General features: G+C 41.4%; 1 long non-coding RNA gene across 1 annotated transcript in view; it reads right to left on the bottom strand.

The window, feature by feature from the left end:
* Positions 1 to 6,139: 6,139 nt before the first annotated feature.
* The window catches only part of LOC144791019 (uncharacterized), a 205,176-nt gene continuing 189,139 nt past the window's right edge, over positions 6,140 to 22,176 (bottom strand). Inside the window, exon 3 of the long non-coding RNA XR_013602274.1 lies at positions 6,140 to 6,773. This is a non-coding gene — a long non-coding RNA (uncharacterized LOC144791019). The remainder of the gene's footprint in view (positions 6,774 to 22,176) is intronic.

The raw sequence follows: 22,176 nt of genomic DNA, 5'->3' as shown, positions 1-22,176 counted from the left end.
AACCAGACCGAACTACTCGTGAGTAAAACCGCTTGTCCAACAACATGGGGTAAGCCAAAAACTCTTCTTTCCTTACAGGTTAGACAGCCTTGTGAACCTCATTTATCTCCACAGGGTCTCTTTCTCTGCCAGGCGACCCATGAGGCTTTTTACTAAGAAATAACAGAGTGAGGACCCAGAACTAGTACTTTCCTGTACCTCACCTTGTGATTTCGTTTTCTAGCCCACCACTACCCACCTACGGTTGTTTTTATACTCTCACCAGTCTCATACTACCGCTATGAGCTCACCCTAGCCGGTTTTAAGTCGTACACCACCCTATGAGCCGGCCACCATGAGTTCTAAGAAAATGAGTTCTAAAAATGCCAACCTAATATGACTCTCCCCTGTACGTCCTGTCTTTGTCCTATGTGTTTTATGTAGAAAAGCTTGAGGGAATCCCCCTCTAACAGCTACAGCGCCTTAGCGAGCGCGACACATAGCCAACAAATAACACAATCACTTAATATAGTTTTTTTAATTTATTATTTAACTGCACTTTTTCACTTAACTCTTTGGTCCTGAGGAAAGCCAGCTTATAATAGAAAAGGCACTGGCAGAAACATGTAGACCACACTGGACATGGGAGATCATTAATCACTCCACTTTGTCCATTCGCCTTTTTAAACAGCTAACGGAGGCCCAGTTCATTAAATACTTGTTAACCCTCGGGTGCTGGGACCGCCTGTATAGCTTTTTAAACTTTCACTTCTCACTCCTTCACTGCACACGCAGCAATATACCAGCTCCGCAGTCTCCTGGCGTTGCAGCACACCCGGGGCACATTCGGTGCCACTGTGGTGGGCCCGATGATGAAGCATGCCACCGACTAGGTCGGTGGGTGAGGGCTTTAAAAGGAAAACATTGCTTTTTTCCTTGTATTGTCTGACGTACCTGAGTCACCCTTTACCTTCCCCTTAATGCTAGCTAGCCCCCATTGATACTTACAGGTAATTATTTGTAGCACGCACTTCCAAGGGAATCGAATTCCACAGTTTCGGAGCCAAATGCCTGAAGGAGCGGCCACCAGCTCTGCTCCTTTGAATTTTGATGGTGCAAGCAAGATGGTGATCTGCCGAGCGGAGGGCGCGTGAAGGAACATAGGGAGAACACAGACCTCGCAACAATTGGGGACCAGAGCAGTGAAGGATTTTATGAGTTAGGCAAAGGGACTTAAATTGAATGCATTGTGTTACCGGAAGCCAGTGTAAGCGCCGCAGAATATGGGACGTGTGACAGTGCTTGGGTAGGGCGAACAGAACACGAGCGGCTGCATTTTGGGCCCTTTGGAGTCGTTTGATGGCTGTTCGATTAGAGCCCAGCATTAAGACATTGCAGTAGTCTACATGCGATAACACCAGGGCTTGGACAATTGTCTGGCGTACCAGTGGATCAAAAAAGCCCTTAGATTGGTTTGAGCGAACGTAGGCGACCATAGCACACGCCAGCCACTCTTTTTGCATGGGACTCTAGGGAGAGCGAGTCGTCCATGAGCACACCCAAGTTTTTTACTTCCTTCTTAGGAATGGGAGGGGGACCTAATGTGGAGGGCCACCAATGATCGTTCCACCTGTTTGTTTCCTTGCCAATCAAGAGTACCTCAGTTTTTGATGAAAAGTCAAAAGTATTCTTCATTAACTCTGAAGATTGTAAAGATGCTTTTCAGCATACCATCTAGCAAGTGACAATGATCTCTTACAGGGAAGCACTTCAGCTAGTATCGAATTGGACAGGCCATCATACAACTTTTTCATATACGTAGCTGAATTACTGCAAATACAAAATACAATATCACTATATCTTTATTGAACTTGGTAGGAACTTTTTTCAGCAGCATTCCAAGTGACAGTGTGTTCCATGTTTACCAAACGCCTGGTGTCATGTTTTCACCACTATCTCAGATGCTTGGTTACAACATTCTTTTCACATATGCCTGTCACTACATCTTGCATTGAAAGTGTAAAGACTGGGGTGTTTGACAATTATCTTACAATCAATACTGACTCACTAGAAAAGGGGGCTGATGTATCAAAGGATTTCACCAATTCTCTGTCTGTGGGTAAATGTGATGCTACTGATTAGGAAAGATTCTTATGAAACCAGCCATTTTACCTATCAGTGAAATCAAATGTAGCCAAAATTTCAAATATGACATTGATTCTCTACAGTTTATAAAATAGCTAAATAAAAGACCTAAAACATGCTACTAAATACTGCATCTTTAGACCAAAGACCACAAAACTAAAAAAAAGCAGAAGGAAGAAGAGACAATGTTTTAGTGACATCCCTAAACAACAAAACTCAAGCAGAATATTGTTATCCCAGTCTTTCTTGATAATACCTTGTATAACAAAGTTACATTGTATTGGCCCCTTCAGGACGAAATAAAAAATTACTCTTTCACTCATCTTTTCCTTTCTTTGAATGGCAGTTAGTTTGTGGTTGCAAATGTGTTTTTCCAGTGTTTATATGTTTACACCGGTGATGGCTATTTTCCTTACGGTGGGGTTTTATCAGTTATTATAGGGTTAAACCTAAAACCAGATAGCCTATATATGAACAAGGTAGACTGGCTGTTAGCGAGGCAACATAAAAAGTGAATAATTTGTAAATGAATTGAAAGCAAGCCTTAATTTGATTACAACCTAGCAAAAATTAGAGGGCATAATAGAGTCTACCCTGTCTACCTTGGGACTGTTTTGATTATTAAGAGGCTTCTAAGGAACAACAAGATATTTGAAACTTCCAGTGCAAGTGCTTGTAAAATACCACCTTGTCTGTCGAAATACAATCCTCGCTATCGAGTCTCTATCATTAGGGCACTGCATATTGTAAGTTTTTTTTATAAATATATGTAAGAAATTATGTTATTGGTTGAGGGGGTGGAAACCCTACTCAGGCAACAACCACAAGGTTCAGTATTGTGCAGAGGAGGTCCATTACCTAGGACAATTAGCGTCAGCTTCTGTTTGACAAGTAACCCCTGAAAGAGCAACATCTGTACGTCAAATGACTGAGCCAGAAACAGTTAAATGAATGTAGACGTTTCTTGGTCTCTGTAATTATGTGAGACAATTGGTCTTTGATTACAAGACTTTAATAGTGCCTTTGCTGGCTTCTATTAAACAGGTGAAAGACAGAACTAAAAGGATATCATGGAACCAGAAATGATGTAGACTTTTCAGAAGCTGAAGACTAAGATAACAAATGCTCCAGTTTTAGGGAATCCTGATTACTCCAAGGAGTTTTATCTCTTTTGTCATTGCAATGGTCAAGTGATGACAGCTGTCCTTATGCAGAAATACCCCTTAGGACACAAACCCATTGCATATTTCAGTAGACAGTTGAATTCAGTGATGAGAGGACATTATCTTTGTGAGCAAGCTCTCGCCACTGCAGCTGTGCAGTGCAAAAGAGCGCCCCATTGTCATTGGGGCACCATTGACGTTCTATGCATAACATGCAGTGTTTGCTATCTTTCAGATGGCTAAGATTACTTTAAACACACACAGAGTGTCAGGGTATGAGGTGATATTATCACTACCCTATTTGAAGGATGTGAAGGGTCATATAGGGAACCCTGTGACATTATTTACTCATCCTATATTAGACTATGAGGATGATGTGCATGACTGTGCAACAAATATTCCTAATGAATCTAGTCAAGCAACAGAGGATCCAATTCCAGGTAGCATTGCCTTTTGTGTTGATGGTTCTTATACTATTTGTCAGGATACAGGAGTGAGACATACAGGTGCAGCAGTAGTCAGAGCACAACTGCATGATTCTTGGGACACACTCCACACATAGTAGAACAGTTAACACTACAAGCACATTATTCTTCACAAGCAGCAGAGTTGATAGTGGCTCTTAAGCAGGAAATAGGAAAAGACATTGTGATCTATTCAGATTCAGTTGATGTGACTATAACTTCTAGCATTATGAGACGGAGTAGGAGAGGATTCCTGAAGTCAGGCAGGAGTTCTGTTATGCATAGGAATCTTTTAGAAGCTTTAATTGAGGCACTTGCATTACCACAGGCAGAGGCAGTTGTGAAATGTGTGGCACATACAAATGGACAGGATTTTGTGTAACGGGAAACGCCACAAGCAGATTGGGCAGCTAAACATGCAGCTAGGTGCACCCCCGCCAGTGCAATCAGGTTCATAACATGTCCCTGTGTTGGTGGCCCAGACTGCCTAGCCATCTGAGTGTGAATCTGACCCTATCATAGATGGTGTCATGTCTCATTATGCATGTGCCAGCGCGTTTACATCTTCAAGAGTTGCAGGAAGCTGCTCCACCACATGAAAAACCATTATAGGAGGCTAGAGGATGCTCCTAGTCAGGGGATGAGTTAGTTTATAAACAAATGCTGATAATGATAAAGAAGCAGGATTTATGAAATGCACGGCGATCTGCTGGCATCCCAGCACTGGAATGAGTTAGTTTATAGACAAATGATGATAATGATAAAGAAGAAGGGTTTATGAAGTGCATCCCAGCACTTTTCGAGGAAAGGGACTGTCAACCAAAGCAGAGTTCCTAAAGAGACAGGTCTTAAGGGCCTTCCAAAAGCCTAGGTCCTTGCCCATTGACCATAAGGCCAAGGAGAGAAAATTCCAAAGCTTTGCTATGTTGGAACTAAAATAAACATCCTCCAATTCAGGCTCTTTTAACCAAACGAGCGGTGGCCAAATGTAGATTAGAAGATCTGAGTGACCTGTGAGTACTATAAGGAGTGACTAAGTGATGAAAGATGGGGGGGCCTTGCACGTGTAGAGCTCTATGGGCAGTACACAGAGACTTAAATTCAATCCTCTAGATAACCAGCAACCAGTGCAGAGATTTGAGACCATTTCTTGCTGACTCATGTCTGGAAATACTCAGAAGAATATGTGCTGCCACATTTTACACCACTTGTAATTTCTGGGTGACTGCCATTGGAGGGTCCAAATACAGTGGAATGGAATTGCTGTAGTCGATCCGAGAGAGGATCAGGGCCTGAGTTTGCAGCATCTTCGCTGACTGAGGAAGCATGTCTACCATTTTGCGCAGCATGGGCAGGATATCAAAAGAACTGGCAGCTAGTTTAGTGGCCTGAGTATCCATCATCAAGGTTTTATGCCTGTTTTAGCTACTGTGGGGACCAAAAGATTGAAAAGTGTTTATACTGAATTTGGAGCACACCACTTATCAAAATCTTATCCGGAAAATTGTCTCATAACAGAACATTGCAATAATCAGTTAGGCTCTTGAAGATCTTTTTTTTTTTTTTTTTTTTTTTTTTTTTTTCCGAAAACCTTTATTGAACAGAGAAAGCTCACAAATACGGGCCTACAACCCACCAGGGCTGGCCACCACATAACAAAAACAGCAGGAGACATATATCAGGTGTCACAATATACTAAGGCAACAAATCAGGGGAAAGAGCAAGCATCTTAGAGCAATCTCAGGAGCAAACAAATAGAAAGGTAGTTTTCTTTTTTAAAGAACGGGTTTGGGAGGTCAGGAGCCTGGCGGGCCATAACACAAGCCAGAGGGGCGGGGTCGCGGCAGGCAGCAACGCAACGATCTTAAAGACACAGGAGAAATAAATACGACAGAGGTATACCAGTAAGTACCGGGCAAAACAACGGGTAGAAAGAAAAGCAATTGTGCACACAATCCACTGCCCGCCCACCGCAGCCACCACCCGTCCCACCGATCAGCACAATAAAGGACCCAAATACCAAAACGATACGAAATGCACCCCCAAGTAGAAAAGAACCCCACAAAAAGGGGGGGGAGAGGGAAGGGAAAGGGGGAAAAAGGAAAAGGAAGGGACCCCAACCCAACCACCCGCCCCCAGGTGACAAAGCAGGAAAAACAAAATTCCGGTACAAAATCGACCACAAAATAGGAAGACAAACAGAACAAATCACCATCTTTGTAATACCGGAAAAATACACCAGAAAGACACCCGGGGGACAGACGGCGATACAGAGCCCCGAAAAAGGGGATACACAAGGGCCATAGAACCAAGTAGGGAGAAAAAGGAGGAGAGAAAGACCCCTCCAAAAACAACAACAGACCCTCCCACCCACCCCACAAGCCCTCCCTACACCCCTGCAGAGGGCTATGGCCTACCCCCCGGCAGCGTGCCTGTCGCCCTAAATAGAACCCGAAATATAGAAGAAAAGGAACAGGGTAGAAACAAAGACAAAAGGGAAGGGGCAGGGGAAGGGAAGGAACAACGCACACGGGGGAGGGCGAAAAATCAGTATCATCTGCGTCCATCCCGCCACCTGCTACAAGGGAAGGGTATAGCCCATGGGAAGTTAACGATATTAGAAAAAGTTTCAGGAGTCCCATAAAATTACAGGAACATCACAACAGCACTTGTCAATCACATAACAAAGAAACCAGACTACCGCATATAAAAGTCGTTTCAGCCCTGTCCACTTTTATCCAAGGTTGTAACCATCCGAACAGACCAAGAGCAAACGATGAGGGACACAGGGCTCAGGAGAAAATTTCGCGGCAGTCCAAAGAGGAAACTGGAAAGAAAATATTGAAGATCCAGGAAAGACACAGTACAACAATCGTATTGCAGACAGAGTTCCAAGGACAGTTCGAACGAGGCAGGCCCAGCCGGGCCGGGAAGATCTTTTGTTTTGATTTATTACATCCACTCCAATCCCTTTTGCCAACGTGTTTCACCGTGGTTGAGTAACCAATCGTCTTCCTCAGGGCTGGAAACAATACAAAATGCGTTATTTACAATTACAATCCCAAGCACTTATAATTATTTTCAAAGAGCCCACAATACCAACAACCTTGTGCGCAAGCTATTAATCAAAAATTGTGAAACATGCATAAGACTTATGCAACATTGTAATATAGTATACATATTATTTACAAATTTTTCTTCCATGATTGCAATACATTCTCATCCCTATATATTATTTTAAAAAATCACTTGGATCTTTGTTTATCAGAAACAGCATATTAATGTTACTCACACTAAAAGATGTAATGCTCTTTCTTCCTTCCCTTAGTGCAGTACTTTTGCGGATCAACCTACAAATCACTTCTTAAGTTTTCAACATAATTTTAACAGATCCCTGCTTTTTAGTCCAATGCAACATTCAACATTTGACCCCAGTTAGTCCCCTAAGAAGTACCGTAGATCCTGAATAAAATTCAGGCCGTCGTCCACGGCCCTCAAACACATGAGGAAATTGCAGCCCTGAACTTACTTGACCCTTAGGGCTAAAAACGATGAGATTTTAAAAGGAGTTTTGAACAATCATCAAAATGATATAAAGCAAAGAAAAGCCCGTAAGCTTAAACGCGATGAGATAGACTACAATGGTGGAAGGGTGTTTACCTTTTCCAAAAAGTATGATTATCTCATGCAAATTGACAAAGGTAAACAGCAACAAGAATCAGTTTCCGCAAGCTCTAGCAGCACCTCTCTAAGTACCATTCCTACTAGCAGTAGTGATACAGAAGGGGCATCTGGCTCAGCGGTTAGGCAAGTACACCCTTTAGGGAATTCCTCCTTCTTACAGAAGGTGAACAGAATAAAAAGAGGCAACAGAGAACAAGCAAAACGCACAGGACCCACACGAAAACCAGAAGGGGAAATGGGAGAGGGAGCAGGAGCAGGAGCTTGTTTTCATAGGGATGAAAACAAGATCATGGGACAAGAAAGAGTAGAAGAGCAAACTGAGAAAGAGGTGGAAGTGGTGAATCTGTCAAGCATATCACTTTCGGAAACTACCATAGGGTTACTGAAAAAAAAAGCTTAGGCTTCTGCCCGAATATGAGAGGTAATCAATGTGACACAAAAATTGATTTATTCAAGTACATTAGACGACTTAAATTGAAGAAATAATTTGCTCAGAATCCTAAGCAGAATAAAAATAAAAATACTGGCTTGCAAATTTGTAGTATGGTGTCGAATTCTTCAACCATCAATGATATCCAGGACACAGTTACCCTTCTCTCAATTACAGAGTTGGAGGAGAATCCGGTAACAGTGGCTAAAGTCCTAGAGGATATGGATATTAAACCAGATTTGTCAATTTCGAGAGGGTTAAGAAATAAATCGAGATGGTCGCCTAATCTTGTTAGTGGCAACAATATAGAGATTTTTCACAGGCTGGTTACTGCCGACTTGGATGAGAATAGTAGAAAAGCACATCCAGGGGGGGTTGTAAAGGACAACTTGTCACAGCGTGAAAAATTGCTTTAAAATAACTAATGGATAACACACAACTGACAAGGGAGGGAATATAGTGCTAATGAACACAATGGACTATGAACAGGAAATATATTCCCAACTAAGCAATGCACACTGTTATGAGCAAGAAACTCAAAATTCTATTTATGCTTCGACTAGTGTTTTAAATACCTATTTGAAATCATGGCATGAAACAGGACTTTTGGATGAGGATGAATATATGTTCCTAAAAGTGAATCATCCAAGGTACCCATGTTTGTACAAATTACCGAAGGTGCATAAAAACCTCCCATTCCCACCGGGAAGGCCAATCGTGTCCGGCATTGGAGGGCCAACAGAGCGTATGTCACAATTTGTAGATGTTTTCCTGTAGCCGATCATGACTAATTTACCTTCCTACATTAAGGACACTTGCCATATCCTGAACATCTTAGGTGACATACAATGGGACCCAAGAATGATGTTAGTAACTCTAGATGTGATCTCGTTATATACAAGCATTAAAAATGAGCTGGGACTAAAAGCACGTAACCATTTTTTATTAAAAAAAACGTTGAGTCACTGGGAGTACACATGCATGATACTGGCCATGACCGAACTTATTCTGTCCAACAACTTCTTCTTATTTAAGGGAGACTGGTATAAGCAAATACAGGGTGTAGCCATGGGCTCCAGATTTTCACCGGCCTACGCCAATATCTTTATGGGTTGGCTAGAGGAGGTGTTCATCTGGGGCCCGGGAGGGAGTCAATGGAATGAATTTATCCTGTATTGGGGAAGGTTCATAGATGACTGTATTGTGATATGGACAGGAACTGAGGAGGCGTATTCTATGAATACATAAATAACAATGATATGAATATTAGATTCACCACCAACCACAGCTCAACAAACATAATATTTTTAGATATTGAGCTTTATTTAAAGGATGACCATATTCATAGTCAAATGTATCGTAAACCGACCTAATACAACACAATCTTGCATGCAAAAAGTGCCCATCCATGTGACCAAGTGAAGGCTATTCCATTAGGTGAAATGTTAAGGGCAAGATGCAATTGCAGCGAGGAGCAAAATTTCAGAGAGTGCATTATTGATATGGAACAGAGATTTCTCCATTGAGGTTATTGCAAGCGGTATATATTCAAGGCAAAGGAGAGGGCGGTAAGGACTAAACGCATGACCACGATAAAACCTTTCAAGAAGGATGTGGGGATGGAACAACCAATTAGACTAATCACGGATTACACTCCAGTGGGTAGCGTTTTGCTGAAAAGAATGAATAAGCATTGGAATGTATTAAGAATGGACAAAATGTTAGAGAAACACATTGGGAAAAGGCCTCAAATCACGTTCCGAAGGGGACGAACTCTAGGATCACTTTTAAGTCCGAGTTATCCACAGCTGGGACAGCCTGTAACTTGGCTAGATCAACATTCAAAGTTTTTTTTTTAAATGTGGGCATTGTGGAATGTGTAGATATGCCAAGGACAAGACAAAGGAATTTCAAATTAATGATGATAGGAGATACAATATTATGACAAATATAATCTGTAGTACAAAGTACGTCATCTATGTAATTGAATGTAAATAGGTAATAGGGAGCTGAAATTGAGGAGACAGGAGGCGAGGTGGATCATGCGTTTGAGGGCCGTGGAGGATGGCCTAAATTTTGATCAGGAGCTACAGTACTTCTTAAGGGACTAACTGGGGTCAATTGTTGAATGTTGCATTGGACTAAAATGCAGGGATCTGTTAAAATGATGTTGAAAACGTAAGAAGTGATTTGTAGGTTGATCCGCAAAAGTACTGCACTAAGGGAAGGAAGTAAGAGCATTACATCTTATTTTTAATGTGAATAACATTAATATGCTGTTTCTGATAAATAAGTTATTTTAGCAGTAACAAACTCACTATTAGCAGATAACTAATATTTGTTTGAGATGAAATATTGGAAAAATATATCACGATGATAAGGGCTTAGCGAACATACGAGGAACAGACTATGGGTTCTGACCTCAGGAAGTACACGGGAGAATCTGTTATCAATGGGTAGGGTAGGAGTCAATCTATATGATTGTTAATTATTAAGGCCCGAGAAAATAGTGCAAATATTTTAGCGTAATTGGATGGTTTAACCAATAGTCAAGGGATAAAACGAATCGAGGTTGAAGGAAAAAGTGGGGCCGGCAGAGAATATACTAAATAAATATTAAAATATGCGGTATGAAACCATTACAATATGGCGGCCGTATGTTTAACTATGACGGACATGGGACGTCTTTTAGCGTCGATACGGTAATACGTTTATACGGGAACCAGGAAGTTGGAGATTGTCGCCTGTACTCGGGTGTGGAGCTTCGTTGGAAGAGGTAAGAATAGAAAGCATGACAGTCTATGGTGAATTGGAGTGCTTTAATTTTAGCCAGATAAGTAATAAGGTGCTTCCCTTTGTTAACAGGAATATAGCGGTTTGAAAGGGGAATTGAAGACAGGCGGCGGTGTGATTGGACAATTTGGAAGGCGGGGAGACGTAATTGGAAGGTAGGCTTACTTACACATAGAAGCTTACTAAGGAAGGGCATTTGCTCTAGGAGGATATCATACTAAAACGGTACTCTTTCTGTGATTTTCAGACTTTTTTTTGTGGTCAACACTAGTGGGCGTGACTTGGGATACGGCAATAGTGATAGTTCCCGCACATCGCGCCTTAGTTTTCTGATAGAAGGTAAGGTTGGAATTGTCGGCACTAATGATACGCATACAGTGTTATGGAGATAATTTGGATTGGCAGGCTCTTAAAGGATGATTGATTTATATATATATTTTTATTAGATAAAGACGGACTTTATTCCCCACATATTAGAATACATATTTGATTCACTCGAATGGTTTGAGAGACGATACGTCATACAAGAGGTATGTTTTTTCCTCTGGGAATGTTGTGACTACTGAGCAAAAACATATGTATGGTCCGACCTTGCCCTGCTCATTATAATTTGTAATAGATTTCATTGTACATTTTTTTGTTGCATCATCAGGATTCTGTGACTAGCGGTTTTGAGGTAACTACGTCCATGGACGTAGCATCTTTTTTACTTTATCCACATGGGTTAAATAATTTGAATGCACTGTGGTCTCAGTAGGAAATGTTAGGAGGATGGTCACAAACACACAACAAAGACATGGTAAGGTTATGAGTAATATGGTACAAAGATGCAAGTGATTTTTAAAAATAATATATAGGGATGAGATGTATTGCAATCATGGAAGAAAAATGTGTAAATAATATGTATACTATATTACAATGTTGCATAAGTCTTATGCATGTTTCACAATTTTTGATTAATAGCTTGCGCACAAGGTTGTTGGTATTGTGGGCTCTTTGAAAATAATTATAAGTGCTTGGGATTGTAATTGTAAATAGCGCATTTGTATTGTTTCCAGCTCAGAGGAAGCGGATTGGTTACCCTACCATGGTGAAACGCGTTGGCAAAAGGAATTGGAGTGGGTGTAATAAATCAAAACAAAAGATCTTCAAGAGCCTAACTGATTATTGCAATGTTCTGTTATGAGACTATTTTTGTGATGAGATTTTGATACGTGGTGTGCTTCAAATTCAGTATAAACACTTTTCATTATTATGATTGCATTTAGGGAAGTAGGGTGTTCTCTTCTCTCATTTATTTGGAAGCACCTGAACTAACTGGATGGTTTGAAGATATAGAGTGGGCTAACTATTTGAGCAAGCACCAGTTTCTCCTGCACACCCAAGACTAGAGTACTGTGGGGACCAAGGCAACTTGGCCAGCCCAGAGCCCATTGAGGGTGAGGTATTCCTCCCAAGGAACATGAGCTCTGTCTTTAATCTATTGAGCTTAAGGCAGGAAGAATTCATCCAGGTGGCCACCTGTTAAAGAGGGATGTATGATGTAAAACGCAATCATTTAGATCTCGGTACATTACATCACTGTTTTTACAACACAAGTCTGTTACAACGACTTGGGAATAGTATGATTTACTATTCCAACTTCAGCCTACGTACAGTAGGGAAGGTGTTGGAATCACACTATTCCTTAGTCTAGAGCGCCCTCCAGTGCAAGTTGTGGTAATGACTTGCATTTTAAAAGCATCGATCTAAATGTACTGCGGTGTTTTGACCTCGTTTTTTTTTTTTTTTGCAGAGTTTTATATAGCGCGAACTGGACCCGAACCGAATCAGGTATCAGAGCGCCTTACATATTTTTCCAGTTACGTTACATTTTTACATTTCCAGTTACTTTCATTTAAGGCACGGGGAGATTAGGTGATTTGCCCAGAATCACAGGAGGTTTTGGCGTCGTTACCGAGACTCGAACCGAGATCCCCAGGTCCGAGGTCGAGCGCCCTAGCCGTTAGGCCAACTCCTCTCCCCTACGTTGTTAAGGTCGTTTCCCACCTTGTGCACCCATTATTATGAGGCAAACGTAGATACAGTTCAATACCAAGGTGGAAACTTCCAGAAAACTAGAGCTCGAGAGATCTTGATTTCATGGGGGCAATTTTGGGGCAAACTGTATATAAACCATACACTGGGAACCACGTCCTTTGCCAAACAATAGAGGTGGAGTTGCATCCAGAGGACTGTTTTCGGGCTCCTGAGAACTTACCTAAAATCCAGCTTCGTCCTTGCGTCCTGAGGTTCTAGAGATTTCTCAGCATTTTGACATAGAACAATGCAAGAGATAAGTGACATATTTACAATTCAATAATTAAGAGTTTAGAGTTGTCAATGTGAAAGTTAACTTTGACAATTTAGAAACACAGGCAGATAAGAATAATATTAGGCCAGTAAATGGTGCAAGTGGTTTAATTTTTGTTGAAAAGACTTGATGAAGGTTTATTTGAAGCATTAGTGTGAACATCTAAAGTAACTCCGAATCCAAAGGAAGTACTCTCAAATTCCACTTCAGTTCAACAGGAGCAACTAAACTTGGCCACGAGAGAGAATCTGAAGGCACAAAGGACAATAACAGGTATATCAAGAAATACTGTGTTAAAAAAGATCATTGTAATGTTGAATTCTGATATCTAAATTGTTTTCCTATTATAATTGTGGTATAATTGCTTAGAAACCCACGAGAGAAGTAAGGAACGTTGCTAGAAGTATAGCGAAGACAAAAGAAAAACGTGTTGGACAGATCTTCTCAACCATCTCTCTCAAATGTGACCAAAATTCTGTGGCCTGCACCTTGGACCCAAGGTACATGGGTGAAAGTAATTTATATATTTACAGTGTTTACTTGAAGCTGAAAGTCAGTGAGTATACAACCGAGTCTAAATGACAGTGTCTAAGTTAACTGAGCCAGACAATACATGATTTGGTAAATGCACAATTGGCTGTTAGCTAGTAAAACATGTGTGGCCTTAAGGAAATTATCCATAATCTCTACACATGCTTACTCATACCAAAATATGCCAACAAAACTGTCTTCACACAAGACTGTGATTGTATGTATGTTAAATGTCTTCCATTTTTTAAGTGAAATTTCTTTCTTGTACATACGTTATTGATAATTTTGTATGTTATGAGTGACGTTATTTGTGAAATTATTAACAGTTCATGATGTGGTTAGGAGTTACAGTAGCTTGAGATGGTATTTACTAGGGATACTTGTAACACTGAAGCAACTCACAATAGCCCATATGGAAATATACTATGAAAAGGAAGCCCTCCAGTTCCAGTTATCTGAAAGAACCTTTTTATTGAATCTAGGGGCGAAGCTTTCATTAGTGCAGTGGCAGCAGGCCCCCAAGGTTTGAGAGGCACATTGCTCTGTAAAGGACTCCTTTTCTATGCTTGTATTAGATAACGGCCACTAATTCCCCGGTGATGAAATTAGGTAATAAGCGTGGCGAAACAGTGATTATGGATGATAACAAATATAGATAAGGCTACAGAACAAGCTAAGGACCCTCGAACAAGCTAAGGACCCTCGATCATAGCTCGACAGAAAAAGTAAAATCTAAAATGAAAATCTTAGGGCCCAATTTCGATGTCGAGCGGAAAGCCATCTGACAGCTTGTTGGAGGCTTTCCGCCCGACATCTGGGGCGGCCATAGGCATGTGCAAGCTGTGCACCTGCACAGGGCCACCAAACCCCAGGGGCCACCACGCCAATATATATCCTTAATATAATAATCCTCTGAGGATGGATACATATTTGCATGGCGGCCCCTGGCAGGGATTTGGCGGCCTCCGGCTCTGTTCCACTTCCAAACCCCTTCCTGAGCTGGGGGGGGGAGGGGGCTCCGCCCCGCCCTGATCCCATCTTCCGGGGCCCCCTACCTGTGCTCCCTGCCCAGGGCCGCCATGAGCCTAGAGCCGCCCCTGCCGACATCGATTGTTTCCCTCCGACCGCTGTGTTACAATACCGGCAGTCAGAGGGAAAAGTTTTATTTTATATTGAGGCTGGTGCAGCACCAGACCCAATATAAAATATTCACTATGCGAACGCTGTGAAGGAGGTCACGTCCTAATTGTGGAAGCGGAACCGCTGACTCCTTGTCAGGCGGTCCGTTTCCACTACAATGTCGGTTGGGCGCTCGTCCCACAGACATCGTAATTAGGCCCTTAGTTGGAGTTACCATGATCAATAAATGAATCAAGAAGAAAAACGCAGATCTATTTGATTCAGACCAGCTCATGGTCACAATTATTTTATTTCCTACATAGAATTCATACAAACAAATAGCCTTTGCCATGCTGACCAATGATGCGTGTGTATTTCTTCAGTGTAAGAAGGTCTAGCCACATTTGCTGACTTTGTCTTAAGGGAACTTCTACTTATTTTGACTTGTTATGTACATGTCACTACTGACATAATCAATATCTTAACAGAACCCAGGTAGTACCCCAGTCACCCTGGTAAGTACTGAGTCACTACAAACTTATAAGTTCACTCTGGAAACAGTTGAAAGCGCCCTAATGACCCAAAGTACATTAAGGGGTATTAGCACTACAAATAACTTTTTTTCATTTAACCAGAAATTGTACTGGCAAACAGGAAGTACTGAAAGACTAGCAACATTTCCTCAGAGTAAGCTAGTTTTTACTGACTTTTTTAAATGTCAAAAAGGAAATTGTCCCATTTGGTTTTAGTTTGTCATGGATTAGTCTCTAGGACCTTGCCTAAAGTAGCATGTCAGTGATTTGAATTTTCTTTAACCTCTACCACGCTAGCGGGTTTTCCTGCTGTGCGCTGAAATTTGAAAATCGCGCGTAACGTGACAAAGCCAGCTCGTCATGCGCATAGCGCAGGTAACGCCCATGACGAGCTGGCTTTTTCATCAGCGCTGAAGGGGTTAAAGGAATAACATTTGCTGTCCAACCTCTATTACCCTTGTGCCCTGCACATCATCATTGAATCCTTAAATGATATTAGGCAAAAGTGCTGTGTTGGTCTCTTGAGATAAACTAGGAATTGTAAGACCCTGTTCAGAGGGGATGGAGGTCAACGGCTGACAGGGGCTTACTGTGCCTCAACTGTGGTGGTTGAGGTAGTTTGCCTCTGGTGTCCTGGGATACATCCTACGATGTCTTTGCAAACTGGGCTTTGTGTAGACCTTTCTGCTCTTGACCTTCCACACTACTCGGGCAGTGTTGCTAAATACTACACATTCAAAGATGGATTAGTTATAAAAACAAACATTTATGACCTTCTCACTGATGCAAAACCAGACATACTATTCATAACTTAATCATGGTAGGGAGATGATATGGCTCCAGTCCTGCATGAAGCCATTCCTCTGGGCTATCAAACGATCACCCAAAATCGTATAAGCAAAAAAGGAGGTGGTCTAGCTGTTGTGTTCAGGCAAACATTACACATCACTAAAGTTGACGATATCTCCGTAAATAATTGTGAGGCTCTTCTCACTAGGTGCTATCCTACACCATCTTTCTCCTGTAACTTTCTGTTCCTTTACAGACCTCCATCCAGCAAGGTAGCATTCCCAGACGCACTTCTAAACACAGTTTCAAACCTGATAACAATACACTCCAACCTATGCATTCTGGGTGACCTCAACATTTGGTTTGACAAACCCAATATGACCTATCCAAAAACAATCACTGGCCTAGACGCACTGAACCTGCATCAGATTGTCCACAAACCCACACAAATCCCTGGACCTATCCTAGATATCATTTTTTGCTATTACCGAGCTAGTTACCTTTCAAACTATAACTCCAGTCACATGGTCAGACCACCATTTGCTTGCTTTCCAACATAAAACAACACTAAGCGACACACCTAAAACCACCTTACATGCACCCACCTATCGACTGTGGAACAAAATCAATTTGGAACACTTAGAAACACAATTAACATCCAGTACAGATTTGGAAACATAAAATTCTGTTCAAAGACTATACGAGTGGCTACAGGAAGCTTTTGATATCCTGATACCATTCAAAACCACACAACAGAACAAAATAAAACAAGCACCGTGGAGAAATACAAAGACATAAAACTACAAATTAGAAAGCAACAACGTGCCGGGTTCAAAACAAAAAAACAAACAAGACAAACTTCACCTACAGAAATTTAACAGACTATACAAGTCACCTATCAAAAAAGCAAAGAAAAGGTACTATTCAGACAGAATTCAAAATGCTAAATGTGCAAATAAAGAATTCTATGAATTTTGTAAACCAAATTGCCTAGAAGGAACTCATCTCATTACTCAAGATTTCACAGACAAACTGGCAAATCTTTACACAGACAAAGCAGACACATTGGACTCATACTTAAAAGCAAAGCACCAGCACTAACCCTTTTACAAAACAACAATCCAAGAATACTTTAACTCAGCCTCTCCGTTCCTTCCAACACATTTCACATGATGAATTTATGGACCTGGTCAAAGCAAGCAGGCCTGCCGGCCGCCCTTCTGACCCGTGTTCACCACAAACTTTCAAGACAAATTCTTCTAACAACCTCTGCCGCCAGTTCAGCAAGAAGAATCATCAACGATTCCTTAACTACCACAATATTTCCAAAAGAGCTCAAAAAGTTATAAATACACCCTTTACTGAGGAAAACAAACTTGGACCCGTTGAACCCTGACAACTACAGACCCATTACAAATGGACCTTTCTTGGGCAAACTGATAGAAAGAGCAGCGTTTGCACAGATGTCACAATTCATTGAAGACAATGCCATACTTTCAAACATCCAAACATGATCCCGTCCAGGAAGAGGCACAGAATCTGCCATCCTTGTCATCTGGGATGACCTGAAGAACACAGCTGACCGAAACAGGGTTGCTGCACTACTCCTCTGTGACCTCGAGGCTGCCTTTGACAGGTGTGACCATGAAACTCTGATACAAAGACCATGAAGCCGACATAGAGGGTACTGCTTTAGACTGGATCAGGTCCTAACTTCAAAACAAAACTAATGTCATCATACCCCACCTTTTTTACCCAAACCGTACTCCACAAAAGCTGGGGTCCCTCAAGGCTCTCTCATCTCGCCCATGCTTTTCAAGATCTACATGAAGTAATTACCTGTACTGATCAATCAATTTCACCTCACGTGCTATAACTATGCAGATGACACACATATACTCCTTCAACTTGAATGCCCCAAAGACATTGGAAACTCGCCAATTTTCAGTTGTCTCAGAACCACGGATCAATGGATGACTTGGAGCCATCTCAAATTGAATGCTTCCAAAACAGAAATACTCATGCGTGGTGATTGAAAACATTATGACCCACTTGCAGCCTGGACAGATGAACTGGGATCACCACCTAAAGTATAGAAGGAAGTAAGAAACCTCAGAATGACCATGGACTCCAAGCTATCGATGAATGCACAAGTGGAGAAACTAGTAAAATCAAGCTTTGTTACAATGAAAACTCTGCAATGAATCTTCCCCCATTTGGGATTTTGAAACAAGGTCCAAGCTACTATCTCAATTACGCCAATAGCCTCTACCACGGATCACCTTTAATGACCATGAAAAGACTACAACGGATTCAGAGCTCAGCTGCCGGACTACTCTTACATATCAGACTGCAAGACCACATCTCCCCTGCCTTGAAAGCCCTGCATTGGTTACCGGTTGCCAGACGATCCCATTTCAAGGTGCTTTGTACCAAGAGATACATGGAATCGAACCGCTCTTCATCAGAAATAAAATCACCAAACACGTTCATCATAGGAACCTCCGCTCTAGAGTGGCACCTCGCCTCAAAATCCCAAGATACAAGAAAAAAACCATGGGTGGCACATCCTTCTCTGTTCAAGCAGCCAATACATGGAACTCTTTACCCCCCAACATAAGGCCCAAAGATCCACTGAAGACCATCTTGTCTTCAGAAAACTACTAAAGCATTGGCTCTTCCCCACATAAGCACCATACGCAAGCAGAAATATACAGCATATCCCTCTGTATATAAGCATTTATTTGTACTATAGATATGTACCTATGTATATATATGTTTAGTGCTTTGTATAAACATGTAGAATAATTATGTTTAAAAAATGTTTTTTTTTAAGTACAACACTTGAAAACCAGAGTTTATCGAATGCATCTTTAATCTACATATACTTACTTCCTTTATGCATCTACTTACCATCCATGTACTTGGATGTATATATTTATTACTTTACTCCCAAAAAACCCAACAAAAACATATTCAATGCACTGTCCTATTTCTCACCCTATAACTCTATCAATATCTTTAATCTACATATACTTACTTCCTTTATACTGCTATAAACTTTCCATGTACTTATGGATCTATATATTTATTACTTTCTTCTAATTTAGCATATCCAATGCACTACCCTATTTTTCACCCTATATGTCTATCAATATAGCCTCTACGTCCACTCTCACATTCATCTCAAACCCATACCACTACTATGATCCCCAAAATAGCCCTTTCTAGATTCTTCCCTACTCTACCCCTCCTTGCACCATTTGACACCTCTTTTATTGTACTCATCCCCCAAAACAAGCTTTTCTAAACTCTATTCTCTGACTCTTCCCCTCCACATCAATTTGTACTCATCCCAAACCTCCCTTCTAACCCTCCGCTAACTTTTTCAATCAAAATAACAGACGAACATGTCCACTTCTCAAATTTCATATTTCACTATAGTAATTCACCACTAATCCTTTATTGGTCCAGAGTAATGTGCTACTCACCAAAAAAGTGATTCAACCCCCCCATAAGTGGTAACCTGCACTATATAAATGCAAACCTTTTTTCCTCTTCTATCCCTCCACTATCCTTCTCAATCTAAACAACTGACTAATATCCACCACTCAAAATACTTTCATATTACACTATACTTGTTCACCACTAATCCTTTAAGGGTTCCGGAGTAGCGTGCTACTCGCTGGAAAAAAGCGCTTCAACACCTCATCAGGGGTAACAAGCGCAATATAAATGCAAACCTTTTTCCCTCTTCTATCCCTCCGCTATCCTTCTGAATCCAAATTAGTGACTAACCTATCCACCACTCAAATTACTTTCATATTTCACTATACTAATTCAACACTAATCCTTTATGGGTTCCGGAGTAGCGTGCTACTCACCAAAAAAGCGCTTAAAAGCCTTGTTAGGGGTAGTAAGCGCTATATAAATGCAATTATAATACAATACAATTTTTTTTAAAACAGCAAACTGTCAATTCGAATTCCGAATGTAAAAACGGACTGCTCTTCACCTACTGAGGCTCTAACTATAATCAATTTTGTTTGGACATGTGAATTAATAACTGTGATCTGCATCTGAATTTCACCTCTGTACACTGGAAGGCAATGTTTCCTTTTTTAAACCAAAGCCAGGGACAGTCCTCTAAAACAACTGCCCACACAAAACCAACGGACAAGAGTCTCTGTGGGAATTTACTAGTTATCAGCCTAGGAGCCTTTGGAAAAATATGCCCTTTGGACAATTTATAACAATCAGTGGAAATTGTTTTGAATGTGCTGACTATTCAGCTCTTCATTTTTGAACAAGGAGATGCATGACTACTGAGGAGTTTTACCTGTAATGGGCACTGCCTTCAAGTGAAGCAGGATGGGATAATTGCCATGAAACTGTATAATGTATTTTGTGTGTCCTCCTGAACAGAAAATGTCAGCTAATGCAGGGGTACTTATTATTGCTGTATTAAATATTGACTGTTCAGTTAGTTTTTACTGCTTCTTTATACAATATGCATAATCTCTGTATTCAGCGCTGTGTTTAAACATGTGTGTCTGCTTGAAGTAATTACAACTTGTGCATGTATGCAAAGTAAAAGCAGACACGCCTGCTTGCACAAGTCCACACCCAAATAAAAAAACTTGCAAACTGTCAAAATCTGCAATGTGTGTTTACGGCATGCCTATAACACGCGTGTGAGCTCGCGGTTAGTGTATTTAAACTGCTCTTAACAGAGACTCTGTGTGAGAAGTTGGCCTGGTATATGCTGTCCACTAATTAAGTTAGGCACCTTGCACCAGTCCAAACAACCTTCATGGTGATTTAAGAGGTCAAAGATAACCTTTGAAAGCTTTCCAAGTGGTAGCTGTGGAGAATAAAGCATGTTACATCGCATGCTATTACATTGCTTTCTCTTAGAACGCAGTCGTTACAACGACCGCGTTATTAGAAAGCGATGCCTTTACATCGCAAGTCATTAGATCGACTAGCTGTAGGGGGTGCGATTGACTTAGGAATAGTATAATTTACTATTCCAATTCCAGCGTGCGCAACAGTAGGGAAGGTGTTGGAATAGTAAACTATACTATTCCTTAGGTTAGAGCGCCCCCTACAGCAAGTCGATCTAATGACTTGCAATGTAAAGGCATCGCGTTTTAACAACGCAGTTGTTGTAAAGACCGCGTTGTAAAGGGAACGAAATGTAATAGCAGCGTTGTAAATACTGTTTACCTCCTGTGAAGAGCAGCCTTCAGGCTTAGTCTTGAAGGAATGTTAAGCAGCTTGTTTTACCTGAATGCAACCTTATAGTATTGGTTATTTGAAAGGAGAACCACACAATTGTTACCAAATATGTATTTATTGATATAACACTGTTTAGTACGACACAATATCTCCTATACGCAGATAATTACAGAGCACACAATACTTTAGCACAGAAATGACAGTAAAAAGCACTAATACACAGTGGGCCCCAGGGAGGGACCAAACCATATACTTAATAAGTGGTATAAGAACCACGACTTGAGTCAAGACAGTTTGGAGAGGACGTAGAATCGCTAGGACCCCAAGGAACCACCCAAGGTGAGTAGGTAGTGACCCTACGGAGGACGGGTGCAGTGTGGGAACACGACTGTGTGCTCTGTACAATTCTATGGGAAAGTCACAGTTGAAGTTTTAGAGTTTAAGGACCCTTTCCAGTGGACTTTGAAGAAACCCAGTCGAAGATAGGAGGTTGGAGAGCCACCCCACCCGTGGATACCGATGTACCTAAGTTACCTATCCCAGAGAAGCCGGGTGCATAGGTCTGAAGTGGTGTCGGAAATCTCAGTCGAGTCCAATGGAGGACTTCGAAGAGGAGCCACTGCTGGAAGGAAGAAAAGTGTCTGTTGGAACCCAAAGGTGGATTATTGTCGAAGTGTACCGGTAAGAAGAGGGGATAGAGCCTGGGTCACTGAAGAGTGACCAGGGGCTCGGTAGACAAATGCCCACTGATCCAGGACTGGTGTGCATTGGACTATGCACAGGGACACCAAATGTATCCCTCATGCAGACTTTCAGTCGCTGGCAAGCTCACACACCCAGCCCTAATACACTAAATCCTGACTGGGAGGTGATCACACCTCCCAGTGACAGGACGCCAAATGTTCTGCCTTCCCCTGCTCGAGCTTGACTCAGCAGCAGGATGGCAGAAATG

This window comes from Lissotriton helveticus, chromosome 11 (assembly GCF_964261635.1).
Source record: "Lissotriton helveticus chromosome 11, aLisHel1.1, whole genome shotgun sequence".
Classification (NCBI taxonomy): domain Eukaryota; kingdom Metazoa; phylum Chordata; class Amphibia; order Caudata; family Salamandridae; genus Lissotriton; species Lissotriton helveticus.
The sequence above is the reverse complement of the archived record's forward strand: the minus strand, read 5'-3'. Positions and strand labels throughout refer to the sequence as shown.